The 16,646-nt window shown below is 42.4% G+C and overlaps 1 protein-coding gene across 1 annotated transcript in view; it reads left to right on the top strand.

The window, feature by feature from the left end:
• Window positions 1-1,970: 1,970 nt before the first annotated feature.
• The window catches only part of LOC308084298 (beta-1,4-galactosyltransferase 3), a 30,760-nt gene continuing 16,084 nt past the window's right edge, over window positions 1,971-16,646 (top strand). The window contains exon 1 of the mRNA XM_080426876.1: window positions 1,971-2,147. The gene's annotated coding sequence lies outside the window, so the exon portion shown is untranslated. The remainder of the gene's footprint in view (window positions 2,148-16,646) is intronic.

Genomic DNA, 16,646 nt, shown 5'->3' with positions numbered 1-16,646 from the left:
GATGTCATTTCCTGTGTTCTGGTGAATTTTGTGAGTTTGATAACAAATCCAGGAGAAAACCAGAAGAAACTAGAAAAAGTGCTCCTCGGAGCACAGGTCTCCGCCAGGTCAGGTAGGTTATTGTGGCCTCCTGGTGGCGCTATAATAGGCCAATGTGAAAAGGGTGCCATTTCTTATTAGGCCTTGCACGGCAATCGGACACTGCATTCATGGCTTGAGGCATTTTGTGCAAAAAAAATGTTTTGCTAAATTAGACCTGCTGGTGGCGCTAAAACAGGCCAATGTTAAAAGGGTGGCATTTGTTCCTCAACATAGTGTGAAGGTGCGTGCGTGCAAGATTGACCGCAATCGGACGGTGCGTTCATGATTTGCGAAAAAAAATCAAAACAAGCCACTACTGTAAACTTTAGATGTCAATCTTACCCAATGAGAATGGAATATGAAAAATCAAACACATCCGTCTTGATCACATGACTATGGAGATCATGTGTACCGATTTGCGTGAAGTTTGGATAAAATCGGAAGGAGTAATATGAAAAAAATTGTTTTACGTAAGTCGGCCTCCTGGTGGCGCTATAAAAGGCAGATGTGAAAAATGCAGGGCAAAGGTTTTTCCTTGACCTCTAGGGAGTGCGCATACAAAGTTTTACACAGATCGGTGCAGTTATAGGCACAAACATGAATTGGCCTGTTATAGCGCCCCCATGAGGCTGATTAGAAAATGTTCACGTGCCATTTCTTCCTCGGCATAGTGGAAATATGCGTGCAAAATTTCACGGAAATTGCATGCTGTGTTCATGATTTGAGGCATTTTGTTCAAAATGCAAACTTCCTGCAAACTTTGGAAGACAATGACGATCCAGGAGAGTGTCAGGAGACGTGGTCAAAAACCAGGAGACTCATGCGGGATCCAGGAGTGTTGGCAGCCCTGCATTAACCTAACCTTATTCCTAAACGTAACTTCAGTAAACTATGCCTACAACCTAACCTTATTCCTAAACGTAACCTCAGTAAACTATGCCTGATAAAACCTAACCTTATTCCTAAACGTAACCTCAGTAAAACGGTGCCTACCGGTTTAGGGTTAGGCACCGTTTTACTGGTCCGCGAAAGAAATGGGGGCGAGCGTGTTTTGGGGCGAGTCTTCCGGTTGCATTGTGAGCTTGTAGATCTGCTAATATTTTTATGCATTTGAAAACTTGTGAAATAGGACATTCTGCATAATGAGTACTTTACACTACACTTTTGTACTTTTACTCAAGTAAATTTTGAATTCCGGACTTTTACTTGTAACAGAGTATTACTACATTGCAGTATTGATACTTTTACGTAAAAAAATACTTTTTCCATCACTGCTTATTTGTATTAATAACACACGCATCCACCTTTTGGGCTGTACCAAAGTTGAGTCACCAATCCCTCCTGTGGACTACCAAAACGCTCGCCCCAAAACACAGTCACCCCCGAGGTATTCACCTGGTATTCCTAAACGTAAGTAACCTCAGTGAACTAGTCTATGCCTAAACCGTTTCTAACATTATTATTCCTAAACGTAACCTCAGTAAAACGGTGCCAAACCCTAACCTTATTCCTAAACTTTATTCGTATTTCTAACCTTATCCCCTCACCCTCAGTAAAACAAATACAACAGTGGTTCTAAAACCTTTAAATGTCAAGGTCTCCCCTTAACTCTGACAATATACAATAATACAAATGGAACCAAATGGACCCTAATGGGCCCATTTGGTTCCATTTGTATACAGTCAAAGTTACAGACTAGAAAGGGTAAATTTAGAACCCAGAGAGTCCCTAGAATCCACTTAGAGCCACTGAAATACACGAATACAAGAACAGCTGGTCCGCGGGTGAAAAAAATGGGGGCGATCGTGTTTTGGGGCGAGTCTTCCGGGTTCCCCTCCTGAGTGGTTAGATGTCGACATGCTGCTGCTGTCTGCCGATGGTTTCCGTCTTGAGGGTGTAGACCAGTGTGTTGCTGCTGCCTGGCTGCTGCTAACAAACCGTTAACTTACACACAGCAGCCACTTCCAAACCTGTGGGAGCCTAAAGAAAGGGGAAAAGGAGCGATACGAGGCTGTTGTTGGGACCAGGCGTTTAAACCCAAACCGCAGGATAAAACAAAGTCAACGGTAAGGAGGATGAAACGACGTTTAAAAAAAAAAACTCAAACCAAGAGGCTCGTAGCTTGTGTGGCTAACGGGCTAGCTTAGGACTGTCTGTTTTCACAGCTGGATAGGAAACTGTTGGCTAGAAAACCGATTAGGGACTAACAACAGTCCTTCTGGACTGTGACGCGTCGTTGTTATTACGAAAGGACAGTATGATGAGGCTATGATTACTTTACTGCCAATAAATCGGCCATAAAAGGTGTTTTTTATATTGCTCAATACAGCCATATGCCCCCCACCCCCTCTCAGCGTTGCCATGTCCGCTTATTATAAACGACTTTGGGCTCCCTTTTCTGTGAAGTTGTTTGTAAATATTGGTGGTTGCGTTTTTTTTGGCTTGTTTCTAAAGTGTAGTTGCTTATTTAGGCTTGCTTCCAGATTTTGTAATTATTATTTAAAGCAGTGGTTCTTTAAATGAAAATGTTTTGTGCCCTGGGAGCTTTTGTGTTACAATGTTTCTAAAAATATTCAAAATATTCCACATTTTATTGCAAGAGTTTTTGAAAATAGATCTACAAGTGAGCTTGTAGATCGGCTATTTTCAAATAGCCGATGCATATAGGTTTAAAGTGCTCATGTGGCCTACAAGTTGCTTCTTTTGGGCTTGTTTTCCTAGATCAGGTTCCTTATTTCTCTCATAAAACCTGGCAACACTGGCCCCCCACCCCCTCTCCTGCGCTTGGAAACACAATTTCAGACGATTGTCTGCCCGCTTGCACAATGCACACACAGGCATTGTACTCCTGACAGTAAACTGTTCAAATACACCTGATTATGAACGTGAGTTAGAGGTTTATAACCCTAAACAAAGTGTGCGTGTGTGTGTTTGGGTGTAACGTTGGCTTGTGACTGGTCTGATATGAAGTAGAAATAAAGTTCAGTCGTGGCTATATGGTGGAAATAGCTAATTTATAGTTGCATTGCCTAAATAGCTTTTTTATGTTAACTTTACGCAGGGATCAGATGAGTTTTAAAAGTAAAATAAAACTTAAAACTTGTGGAATGCATATTCTGTTTTTGTTTTGATCACATTTTGAATTATTACATGTAATTATTACATGTGAAGCAAATGATAATCGACCTGGTTTTGCTCAACTGAGTCTCAGTACCTCAGCTCTGAGCTCTGTGTGTTGTTCTCACACCAGGGGAAGAGGAGAGAGCAGGAGAGGATCTGAACAAAAGGTCCTGTCCCCCCCTCCTCCTCCTCCTGTTTAAACTGTCAGAGTGATTGAGTCAATACTTTGAGAGAGGAGCTGTAGCCTGAGTAGTGAGTACTAATTCTCTAGGGAGAACTTGATAGCCTTATCTCTACACTGTCTGGATGTTATCTTTCTTTCTAGGATCTCACAAGCTTTTTGCACACAATAGGTCATTCCGTTGCTGAGCGTTTGAAAGTTACTGTTCACACTTATCCTTTTCCGGGGTAAAGAGACATTGATACACCGCACAATATCAGACACGCTTCTGCTCATCAGAGATCAAGTCAATCAAGCAAGTTTACTTAATGTTTACAACATGCTGAAGGATATCCAAGTATATGCACCATCCCGGGCTAATGTCCTGTGGGTTGCAATCCCCTGAGGAATGCCTCTTCAAAGCACAAGTTTCCGCGTTGCTGTTAGCCCACTTTTTATTTATGAACTGAAGTTGCCAGATTCATCTCCATCACACGCACACACGCACGCACGCACGCGCACACACACACACACACACACACACACAGTCACACACCAGTTACAACTCTAGAACGGCCAGCATGGTCAGCACTGATTAGCTCTGAGCAAACTGTCCATGATAGCATAGCTTGAGTAATGTGACCCTCTCTTCTCCAACTCCCTTTTATCATTTGGGAAAGTCAACATTATCAGACGCAGTGTTCCCACTGAACAACCGCTACGATCACCTTCTCTGCCTGATCTGCTATTTGTCTTTTCTATAGATTGGTGGTTGTATCAATACTGCTATTGAATACCCCCCCCCCCCATATAAACCGTAGTTTTGTTGTGGGTTCATGTACCATGGAGTTTTTGTTGTGTCTTCATCCATGCATGGTTGTCATTTATAAGTTGCCAAGAAGCCACTATGAGATGCTCATCATGGTTAATTAGAAGGCCTCCTCTGAGGAACTGGCCACTAACAAACTCGCTGCACTATGGAAACTGCATGAGCTGCACAGTGAAGAAAGCGTACAAGAGAATGCGTGAGGAAGGAGGATGTTATTTTTTTTCTTCCCTACTTGAACAGCCTGTCCCAATGGAGTCAGACCTAAGGGAATCGCCATAGAGACGTGTACCAGCTGCACCAGCAATGAATGGCCAGAGAGGAGGGGTTACCATGACAGGGACGCTTGCTCTCGTTGTTATGCAGACTCCTCTTTTCTCAGGACATGTTTGCTCATGATTCCATTGCCTGGTCTTGCACAGTTGATGGATGAGAGCATAGTTGCAAATCCTGAAACAAAGGTGTTGTGTTTTTTGTTTTTGTTTAATTACTATCTTATTATTAAAAAGCAGTCAAGTAAAGGAAGATAATGCTGTTGTATTTATACCGTATTTTCCTGCCATTCTTGAATTTATATTAGCCACATTTGTGCCAGCTTGTCCACAGTTTTGGGACATTTTGGAGTCACATTTTGGAGTGAAATGCATTTTAGGGTGTACTTTAAAGTCCTGTTATTCTTTGAGAATCAGAATTGGTGTGTGACTTTGTCACATCACACGATTACAGGTGTAAAAGTATGTGTGAAAATCTTTTAGTGCAAACTCTCAACATTGCTGTTACAGGAAGAGTTAGAATAGTGAAAGAGAATAGAGAACTCCCTGTTCTCTCTTTAATTATTTGTATTCGCGTTATGTTGCCATGGAGGCTATTAATTGCAGTAGGATGTCGGTATTGATGTTGTGAAACACATGTCTCATAAATGTTTTTATGATTAAATGAATGAATAATGCTTATTACATTATCTAAATGTAATGATTAAATGAATTAATAATGCTTATTGCATTATCTAAATGTAGTCTACCACTACAAGGCTATTATGCCATGTAGCCTATCTTATGTCTGGATTTCTTGAATTTCATAGGAGGCCACAGTCATAATACCACACAATTAACTTTTTCCCCCCCTCCTGTAAATGTTTTTGTTCTCACCTGTGATATGACTGTATTTTAAAGGTACAAATTACCCTGGCAACAAAGAGCGTATGGTAGCATTATATTCTTTTGTATTTAATACACAAAGCACTGGTTCTTGTTTTACTTGGAACTTTGCCGATCACCTTCCTTTCTCACATTCTCCCCCAGGACAATGCGTAACTTGTGTGCTTTGTCAAATGATTCTCCAATGATGAGAAGCCACAAAACTCAAGGTCTGCTGGACCCATGTGAATTTAGGTTGTGTCTGAAAATGAAACTTGGTGGGAAATTCACTGTGGCTCAACTGGTTGCCAGACAGCAGGCTATTGAACGCATTGTGCTCAATTTCAGGTGGTGCCCCCCTCTCTTTCTCTGACAAATCTTCAACCACATCCTAACTGTATCTTGTATTGAAAGATTTCTAATACAAGCAGAGTTTAGGAAGACGAGCACAAACAATGAGATAGGGATTAGCATACTTAAGGTCATTACACACCGGCGATTATGCGAATATACGCAAAATTCGGACTCGTTCCGAATAATTAAAAGACGCTTTTTCGCTTCGCTTTTTCGCTCCATGGAAGCTTGCATTGACTTTAAAAAAAAAAACGTATTATTCACATGAAAAAAACGCCCCCGGTGTGTAAGGAGCTTACGTCTTTTATTTGCCATAAAACCTGTCTGGTAAGGTTTCTTTATAACTTTACAGGAACAATGAGACATGCTGACTTAAAGTCATACTGTGTAACTTACTTTAAGTTAAACAAAAGTTATTTTTGGTATTCACTCAGTTATATTTTTCACAATAACCATTCCACATAAATGTGTTTTTTGACTTCTCTAAACACTATTAAACCTTTTTATTCGTGAATGTCTGCCCCAGATACTTGCCCAACATGACGCAGGCACCGGAAATGTCTTTTTCAGTTAATAAATACTGTTTCTGACAACTTATCCTTGGGCACTAGGATCGTTCAGCATTCCAATCCTTTTTGAGCTACCAGAAAGGAGTTGCCAAAAAGACTGCTAAAACTATAAGGCCTCACTCACAGGGAAGAGTCTCTTTTCCCTGTGTTTCGCCCAGGTGGACAGGGTTTTGAGGTTAGGTTTAGGCATAATTTCTGTGAGGTTAAGGTTAGGTACTTTAGGCATAGTTTTCGTGAAGTTAGGGTTTAGGTGCAACCTGGGCGACACACCAATGGAAGAGGGAGTCCCCTAAACTCACACGTCCGTCCGACCGACAGCCACTTCCCTCATCCACTTTATTGTATGGAAGAAATGGGGCGGAGTGTCCTGACACGTTGCATTTGCACCACTTTAAGCCCATTGAATTCAATGTGTCTGACAATCCGACAGCGTTCCTGCTCGTGTTGCAGATGCGTTGTCTGTCAGACATGTGTGAGTTAGGCCTAGAACAGTGTGCTCCTAGGAGCGTAAAACTCCGCTAGGCCGGGTTGCCCAGCCAATAGGCAGAATAGGCAATTGCCTAGGGCGCCATTAGGCTGGGGAGGCGCCCACCAAGCCAAGATTTTAGTTTTTTTTAAATTATATATAATAGAAAAATATACATATTTGGGCCTGATTCACTAAGTTGTTTGTAAATAGTGCCTAAATAAAGTGACTAAAGGGGTGCGTATTTTCGATAAGCAGATTAGAGCTAGCAGCTAGATTACTGAGGCACTACACTATGCATTTGATGTATTACCTCAAGTTTATCTTGCTTACTGTAAATCACGTCTGCTAAATGCCTAGATTGTAATTTGGCTTTTGTAATTTACACGGTGTCCTAGTTATTTGGGTTTGGTGTAATAGCCTTATTTATTATGTAAATGTATTATGTATTTTATTAGGTAAAATGCTGCCTAGGGCACCCTGCTACCCAGGGCTGTGTCAGTTGTGGGGTGCAGCCGTCAGGACACGAGGAAGGTGTGGGGGGAAATCGTTCATACGACTGATCGATTGATTGATTGAATACTTTATTAGACAAAAATATAAAAACAGCATGGAAGTACTGTAAAACATTTGGGCTAAAAGGATGACACAAGAAAAAGTCCTGGGAACTTGTTTCCGTTGTTGCCCAATTCTTCAACAGACCATAGAATATTAACACATTAATACATGTCATCAACAAAAACAAATAGCTATATTTACAGAGAGAGGAGAAAATGGAAAAACATGGCAGTGTATGTCCCCTCATTTCAAGGGAATTTTCATATCTATTTCCACTTGTAGCATTCTGACAGATGCTTTTTCAGGCCAGTTTTGAATGAAGCCAGTGATTCACATCGTTTAATGCAGTGTTTGTCAACCCTGGCAATCGGACCTTTTTTGGGCCGTGAGTCTATGCTAGGTGTGCCGAATGAAAAAGAAAGAAATCAACCCCCTCCCCCCCAGAACAATAGATACGTCATGGGCTGCTGCTGCCTTAAGCCATTGCTCATCGTCCGTCGCGGACACACATCCAGTGAATCGACCCTCGCACATATAAAATGCAAATGTTTGGCTTTGTCTTCACGGGGCCATCACCTGTACTCGCCTGGCTCACCCACTTTTCAGGGGTGAAAGTGGGTCGGAACGGGCCGATACGGCGGACCTGAACGTCGTACCTGCGAAGAGGGGCTGTCCTGTCCCAAAAGCCCATGTTATAACCTGCCATGATGAATGTCCAACAATAAAACACTACATAAGTGTTAGTTTTCTTATAAAGTGCTTCTAAATCACTCCAGTGTGTTTGTGTCAACGTAATCCGTGTAGTTTGTGGTGTTTAATTACTCCTCCACGGAGAGAATCTCTTGCAACTTCAAGCCGAGGTGCCGTCGATATATAACCGGAAAACTCGCCCCAAAGCACGCTCGCCCCCCATTTCTTTTGGCGGACCAGCGGTGCTTGTATTCCTGTATTTGTAAGAGTATTTGTATAAGGTTAGAAATAAGTTTACGGTTAGCCATATTATTAGTTTTACTGAGGTTACGTTTAGGAATAAGGTTAGGTTTAGGCATAGTTTAATGAGGTTACGTTTAGGAATACCAGGTGAATATCACCGGATTTCCCCCGGGGTTTTGGGGGAGAGTTTTGGTGTTCGTCTGTAGTGGGCAACAGCGCATGCGTCCGCAATAATGCTATCAGGATCAGATTATTAGATATTATTATCAGATATTAGAATGTATATGTATATATAATATATATATATATATGTCACAGTACGTTTGGAGAACCAGTACGATTGAAGACAGAGCGCTCGTTTTTAGGCACGGGGCTTCGGGGCGATGCGGGGCTTTTCGAGACAGGGTTTATTAGCGAGGCTCGCGAGGAGGAGGAGCTCCTCCTCCTTCTCCTTCTCCTCCTCCGTGTGTGTGTGTGTGTGTGTGTGTGTGTGTGTGTGTGTGTGTGTGTGTCAGGGAGAAACTAAAACAAAAGCCAGCAGAACACAATAAAAGTATCTTAACAGTCCACCTGATTCGAATGCTATCTGCATTGAATGGGGAAATAGGCGAGTTTATTAGACCTTTGAATGGGCGAAATAGGCAACCTACTTACCTACCCACGATTTATCAGACCATTCATTGGGTGTTATCAAGACATACTAACCTACCAACTGACATGACTTAATAGTTCAGTTTAGGTTTCGCTTTTGGTTTTGGACCCTGACGGAGGCGCGCAGTCACAGGCGAACTGTCACCCCGTGAAGGACCACAGAGGGAGCTAAGGCGACCGAGTTGCCGTCCTGAACGGTGTGACGTTCGCCTGTGCCTACTCAGCGCCGTTTGAGTTATGTACCGATAGGCACAGAATCGTAAATATTGTTGTGCGGACTGCTCCGCCTCCAAGTAGGTCAGTAGCTCCTGAATGAATGGTCTGATAAATCGCGGGTAGGTAGTAGCCTATTTCGCCCATTGAAAGGTCTAATAAACTCGCCTATTTCCCCATTCAATGCATTGATAGCACTCGAAGCCGGTCACACACGCGCGCACGTGTGTGTGGTCGCGGCAATATATGCTTGTGCACAAGCCTGGCTTGTGGCTCCCTCTAGTGTTGCTTCTACAGAATTGCTGGGTGGGTGGTAAAAACGAGCGAGCCTTCTTCAATCGTACTGGTTCTCCAATCATACTGTAACATATATATATAATATATATATATATATATATATATATATATATATATATATATACACACACACATGCATACATACATATATACCGTATATCTAGGTGTGCCCTGGGATCTTTTGGCTATGCCAGGTGTGCCTTGGCACCAAAAAGGTTGACAAACACTGGTTTAATGGATGATGTCAGGGGATTCCTCATTATGGTGGCAGAGTAGTAGAATTAATCTTTGCCCATGTAAATTTGGGGCGTACCAGTCGGTGCTCCCTCTGGTCTTGTGCCTGTGGGTGTCAGTCTCGCTCTGGAGAAGTAGTTAAACAGGTTGTAGGCACTGATCCTGTATCAATAAATACTAATCCCATTGTTATTTGCTTAACCTTCTCTTCTACCCTGAGCCATCCCTAACTAGCAAAATGTGTTGGAATTACGTGGGTCATGGGCTTTAGGCCGAGTAGCAGTCGTATGTGCAACTATTCACATTTGTGGCGTTTGTTTCAACTCACCTCTTCTGTCTTCTTGAAATCCATATTGTTGCCATATTGCATCAGTTTCCATTTTGACAAATAAGGACGGATTCAGACTGGGTCCGATTGATTCGAACCATTCCCGAGTACAATTGCCCGCCACCGCTGGCCAGCATTCACATGGGCCATGATTTTTCCGTACCCGCGTACACTTCATTCAACTGTAATGGTACGGTACTTATGTGCCTCAGGGCGGGCGCTGTTTTCCGGGAAACGGTACACACACGTTCACACTAATCACAACATCTGCGCACTCAAGACCATAGTGTTAGTACGCAAACTTATATATATGTTTAAGATCTGCCATGTCTAGTTTGGGGTGTTCATTGTCCAGTTGGTTGCATGGAATGTTTAGTATTATCACCGTAGTCTGAATCCGCCCTAAGTCACTATGGCAGTGACTTGTTTATATAGTGACCAGATTATAGAGGTCACCATTTTTGGTGTTACATCCGTCCACGTCTAGTCGTCTACTTAGTTGACAAAGATGGGTTGTTCATTTAGCCTACCATTTTACGTCGGATTAACGTCAGATAAACCTTAATCTCTCAAGAACAGATTCAGGGCTGCACAAAAGTGAAAAACGCTGGCACTGTTTTTCCTTTTCATTTGACGATGGGTTCCCAGATTGGATAAACCTTGATGATTAAAACAGCAGCTACTGTGGTCAAATGTTTGGATGTCACGCTAAACAGGTTGATGTCTGTCAGTGACGCTCAGTAATTCCCATGGTCATTCTTTTTGCACAGTCTTCAGTTTTTTGCATTTGATGTGTACATTGTACAATAGCAGCCAGAAGCAGCTGTAGCCTATGCGTGTTGTACAACAAACACACACAACCGCCAACTGCACTGAGTGAGTCGCCTAAAGTGCAGTCCTGACGTTGATTCCAAACCAAGCCCATCGCAAGCTCTGTTTGTAAACAATGCTAATCATGTTGTCATATTGCCTAATGCAATACAAGGTGGATTTAGCATTCTGGTAAACGTGAGGTCGTTGGCACAGGTTGCTTGTAGACAATTATTTTTACCTTGCTAGCACGTCTCAAAAAATCGAACCACTTTAATCTCATACACCGGAACGGACAAACTGGAAATAGAACCAAACTTACCGATCAGTCTAGCGGTGCTGTTCACAGACACACAGACGGACAGGGACAAAAACATAATCTCCAACTTTTGGCCATCCCACCTGGTGGAGATAATGAATGTTACACAGTATGACTTTAAGAAAAGTTGGATACCAAGTTAAACATTCTGTCCTTTTTATTGAAAGGAAAATCAACTGGCCCAATGCCCATTTATGCATGCATATTCTGGAGTGATGCAAACCACATTGCCTTAGGCTAGCATATAGCCTGCAATATTAATTTCATCCAATTTTCATGGCCTTTTCCCCTTATCGTTGCTGTGTTTGAGCGGATTTGTCAGGGAAGGTCATGCTTTTAAGTCTAGAGAGAGAGCAAGCCGCCCGCTCATCCCCTACAGGCTGATGCAATGGGATGGAGAGACCCAACTAGGCGAGATGATGCTCTCCCGAGCAGATTTGAGATTTTACATCGACTAACCCTCTTTGGGTTAACAGGTTCTGGCCTTCACCAACAGACGCCACGTCTGGTGGTGTAGCATGTTTGTCAACCTTCACTACTGTTAAACTCTGTTGCTGCCTGCTGCCAATCTGCCCTTCTTCAGCACAGATGCTTGCCAGATGTGCTTCTTCTCTACATACTTTCCTCCCGCTTTCTCAAAAGCCTTTACTTTGAGAAACTTTGCCTTCATTTGCAGCCTGGTCAAGCATGCTTGTGGTGCTGGAATCAATAACCAATACCTCTCAGCCTCTTTAGACTCTTCTCTACTTTGATTAGACTGCTTTACCCGCCTGCTTATGCCCTCCCTCCCTCCCACTTTAGCTGGCTGTGGGAAGCACATGAACGCTATGCCCTCCCATCAACCACATCAACCACGAGACCCAGGCCGTAGATAATAATCTATATATACAGCTCCCATACTCCCGCCTACTACTTATTCTCCTGTCTGCTTGCATCTCAACCCCCCCACCACCACCACAACCACACTGTCCATGTCTGCTTAATTCGAGAGTGTGTGTGTGTGTGTGCAAGCATGCATGTGGACATACCGTATATGTAATATTAATGTGCCGTGGGCAGATAAGAAAATGTCCTATTTGTTGGCTGTTATTTTTCCTCCTTGTTTGAAGCGTACGCTGCACAGTGTTTGATGGAGGGGGTTAAGTATAGAAAGAGAATGAGGTGGGGGCGGGGTAGGCGATGTTCAGTTAAAAGGACTAGAGGATGTTTTACTGTGACACAATGGAGCCTGTTATGTCATACCAATCCTGCATCGCTTTGAGTCGCAAATGTTCAGAAGGATGGGAGACATCTGTGCAGAAGAGACGGGAAAGCGTAGTCTAATCTAAACTGTCCTGTTGTTCTCCCCTGGTCTCAAGCTCCCCTTATTTTGTTCCATGTCTTTCTCTTCTTTCGCTCGCCACTCATCTTGTCGAGGCAAGCTCAGCCTCGATAAAAGAAAAAGAAAGAAGCCTTTAAATCTTGTCCCTGGGTCTTCTTTGTCTCCATGCTAGACCAAGGCTTTGGCTTTGTTTGAAGAGGCGCCCAATGCCCAGTTTTCCCACTGTACACCCTGCTCAAGTACAAGATGGCCCTCTGGCACTAAAATGGCCCCTTGTAAATAGAACGATACTCTGTTACATACATTACATATACTTCTATGACCTGTGGCTGGAATGGGACAATAGGACTGGTGCATCATAGAAGGTTACATAGAAGGGACTTATTGATCTTATTGTGTGAGCAGTTGTGTCAAGTTTGGCAAGTTTGGCAGTCAATGAGAGTGAGTCATTGGGTTTTGTTTTGTTCTTGGGATTTTCTGCTGTATAAACAGTTGTGTTTGTTTATTTTACCATTGTTTGCTCAAGTCTAGATCAAAGGAAGATAACCGGAATTGCTCGGACACCAGGTTTTTTACCTGGTGTCCGAGATGGTCATTTGGGCTATTTTACACTACTAGCGCTGGGTTAGATGGACAAAAGATATAATAAAGGAACATCCGCACTCTCTTCAGTTATATTCTTGATTTATTCTTTAACCCATTAACTGCCAGAGGTATTTTCAGTGCCAGACTTTTTCATTGAAAAAAAAAAAGTACTCAGGAGCCGAGATACAGAATTTAAGTTTTAAGTTAACAAGGAAGTGGATAGGAGTCTAGATCTTCGAAAAATCATATCTCCTTGGTCTTTGGGTCAAATTGGATTTTCTTTTTTTTAATTTCTTTTTTTAGTTCACGTAGATCTACGCGATTGGCACGTGGCGGCTTTAAATAGGTTCGCGTACATCTACGTGATTGGCAGTGAATCAGGGTGAACAGCCGCAGCAGACATGCCTATCTAGAGAAACGGATGACTTTAAGAAAACTAGATAGACATGTCTGCTGCGGCTGTTCACCCTTAAAGAATAAATCAAGAATATAACTGAAGAGAGTGCGGATGTTCCTTTATGATATGTATTATCAAGAATCTGCACCCAGTTAATCCCAAGAGACTACTCCTCAAGATCCCCTTGAGTAGAGCACGCCTTCTCCTGACGGTACTATCCAGGTAGGAGAGTTGTCTTCTACCCGGATAGGACAAAAGCAAATATTATTTTTAGATTCAATCAAATATTTATTTTGTAACGGACAAGAAAAGACAAGCGAGAGGGGGAGATGACATGCAGTAAAGTGACTCAAACCGGATTCAACCCGGATTCAACTATAGCCTTAATTATGTGGTACGCGCTCTTACTCGATGATCCACCGCCTGGGATGCCCGGCCCCCCCCAATATCATGATATTTTGTTACCACAAAATATTAACACAATGACTAAATCATCAGTAATGCCTATATAATTTAAATGGATAAAGGCAAATAATAGAACAGCTTGAACAGTCGGGTAAATTCAGAAAATGTCATCACTTCACTACTGTAATGCAGCCTTTAAAACCAGGAAAAGATAACACACTATTACAATATATTGTATACCCAGCCAGAACCATTTGGCTCATATAAGTATCAATATTGATTATTATATCGATATTATTGCCCGGCCCTACACACCAGACGCGGCAGACGCCACCTACTATTCAGCTCTCACAAGAGATTAAAGGTCTCTTTTTTTCCACTCCATTTTTGTTCCTGATCATATCCCTGAGCTGTGGAATTGAAACCCTCTCCTGTGGGATTAACCAGAGTCTTTACAGCCTGTTCTATATAAACCATATCCATCATCTATCAGGTTTTTATAGTATCCACTCCAGGCAAAGCCGGTGAGGGTCAATCCCCATCTGCTCCCATTTTCATGTGCAGATGATAAAATCATCTGCAGAGAGCAGAAAGCAGTGGGTTCTTTTTTTTTTTATCGGTGTGTTCTCTATGAAGAAGAGTAGGCTAATGATCCCTGTCTTCCACGAATGGTGATGTTTGTCTTGCCAATGTTAAATCAGATGGATGGACCCCTAAAAATGGAGCCTGTTTTTGGTCGACTACTAGGCACGCCACTTATTCTGATCTTGCACTTTCTAAGACACTCTGGATAAGAGTCTAAACAGTATATTGGATACTTTGTTAAAAGTTTTTCAAAAAAGTTATCAAATTGAGCAAGTGCAAAACAGTGTTTCATCATGAAATAATGTGCCTGACAACCTGTGTTCTTTTCTCTTGAGTGTATTTATTTTAATTCATTCCCTCTCAAATCTTTCCACCAGTAAGTAATCTCACCCTTTCTCCCTGGCTCTCTCTCTCTGTTACCTGAGTAGGGCTGCAACTGTCAATTATTTTCTGAGCGATTATACTATTGATTACGTTTTTAATCAGCAAAATCGATTAGATTAACCACTTAAACCCTGTTTTACATTTTGTCGTACAACAGTGTCGCATAAAATAGCAAAAATAGCTGATCTACAAGCTCATAACGCATCACATAGCATTTATTTTGCAAAATCAATGATTTGGTATTCAAATCAATTATCAAGTGAAACTGATTCTGGTTAATTTGAAGAGGTTGGACTGGCACCGGTTAGCTGCATGCTCAGCGAAAATAGCCGATCTACTAGGTCAGTGGTTCTCAAGCCTTTTCCTGTCAAGGACCTACTAATCAATATGTATTTGGCTGTGGACTCCCATCTGAAAACATTTTGTGCCAGGGAGTCGGGGACCCCCATAAGAGAAAAATTGTGTTAAAAGTTCTCAAAAAAATATTCCTATTTTTCCCCCCTCAAATAGCAGATCTACAAGCTCACAATGCATCTCATTGCAACACGTTGTGTGCTTGTAGATCAGCTATTTTCAAATAGCCGATGTATGTAGGGTTAAAGTAGTTAAACTGATTTTGATGTTAAATTAACTAACTTAGCTGGTGACGACTCCTGGGGGTCCCTGGACCGCACTTTGAGAACCACTGTACCATGTCACAATGTGTTGCAGCGTGATGTGTTGTGAGCTTGTAGATGTGGCATTCCTGAGATAGAATGCAAATAATGCATCATTTCTCTTACACAATATTGGCCTACACGCAGTACGCGGGGGAGAACAGCATGCTGAATTCACATGAATATTGCATAATGGCTTGTAACGTCTTCCTCCCAGAGGCTGTCGTGTGGGCATTTAAAGAAAAAAAAAAAATTAAAATTTGTTCTGTGTGTACACTGAGTGAAGTAATTAAGTAAGTGAAAAGTGTCACCAGTTCATGTCATCAGTGTCTTTAAACCGACAAACAGAGGGATTAATATAAGGGGATTGAAATCCATTGGAGAACATTCTCTCAACCTACAGAGCTATTTGAATGGTACCTGTCATAATACTCCTGACTCTTCATACATTTTGAACTTCCTTAAGTCCACATGCTCTGTTGACTTTTAAAATGTATTCATGTTTCTGAAGAAGATTTTTGATCAAAGTCCCTGTATTTATCCACCACTCCCATACCTCTCTGTCTCCGTACGCCAGTTTCAGCCCATAGCCAGTGGGATTAGGATTAGGATTAGGTCCAAGGCCGGCTACTTTAACGAGCGCTAATTGATTTGTGAGTGCGGATGTGTCGGATCATAGTCCGAGGCGACAGACAGTGCTAGGGCAGTTGGGGATTACACAGCTGTGGTGAATGCAGCACATCTTCTAACAATCCCTGCCACACAAGAGCCCAGAGCACTTTGGCTTTATAATTTAGGGGTTTCATCCACACTTGCAGGTTGCCTCTAACATAGTCTCCGTATTTGGATTTGGCTTTGGATTTTGGATACCATATAATTCCATGAGGGGGGGAATTCAGTTTCAGCTTCACCCAGCTGATGGCTACTCAGATGGTTATGATGTCGAGCACTTGGGGGAGAAGTTAGGGGGTAAGTGTCTTGCTCAAGGACACTTTGACACATAGACCGGGGGGGAGCAGTTAGGGGTTAAGTGTCTTGCTCTTGACACATAGACGGGAGGCGAACTGGTGACCTTCTGAGTTCAGCCTCTCTACCCACTAAGCCGCCCATAATACTCTTATCGGTATCTGTCTTATTGGTATCTGTCTCTTCCACTGTGGGGGGAGGCACCCATATTAGAGCCCACAATGGTGAGGCCCCACTCTCCAGCTGTGCTTGTTGACTGCGTAAACAACCCAATCTGTTCATTTTTCTGCGT

Source organism: Gymnoscopelus braueri, assembly GCF_963280865.1.
Source record: "Gymnoscopelus braueri genome assembly, chromosome: 4".
NCBI classification, from domain to species: Eukaryota; Metazoa; Chordata; class Actinopteri; order Myctophiformes; family Myctophidae; genus Gymnoscopelus; species Gymnoscopelus braueri.
Note: the sequence above shows the minus strand (reverse complement) of the source record. Positions and strands in the feature narration are given on the sequence as shown.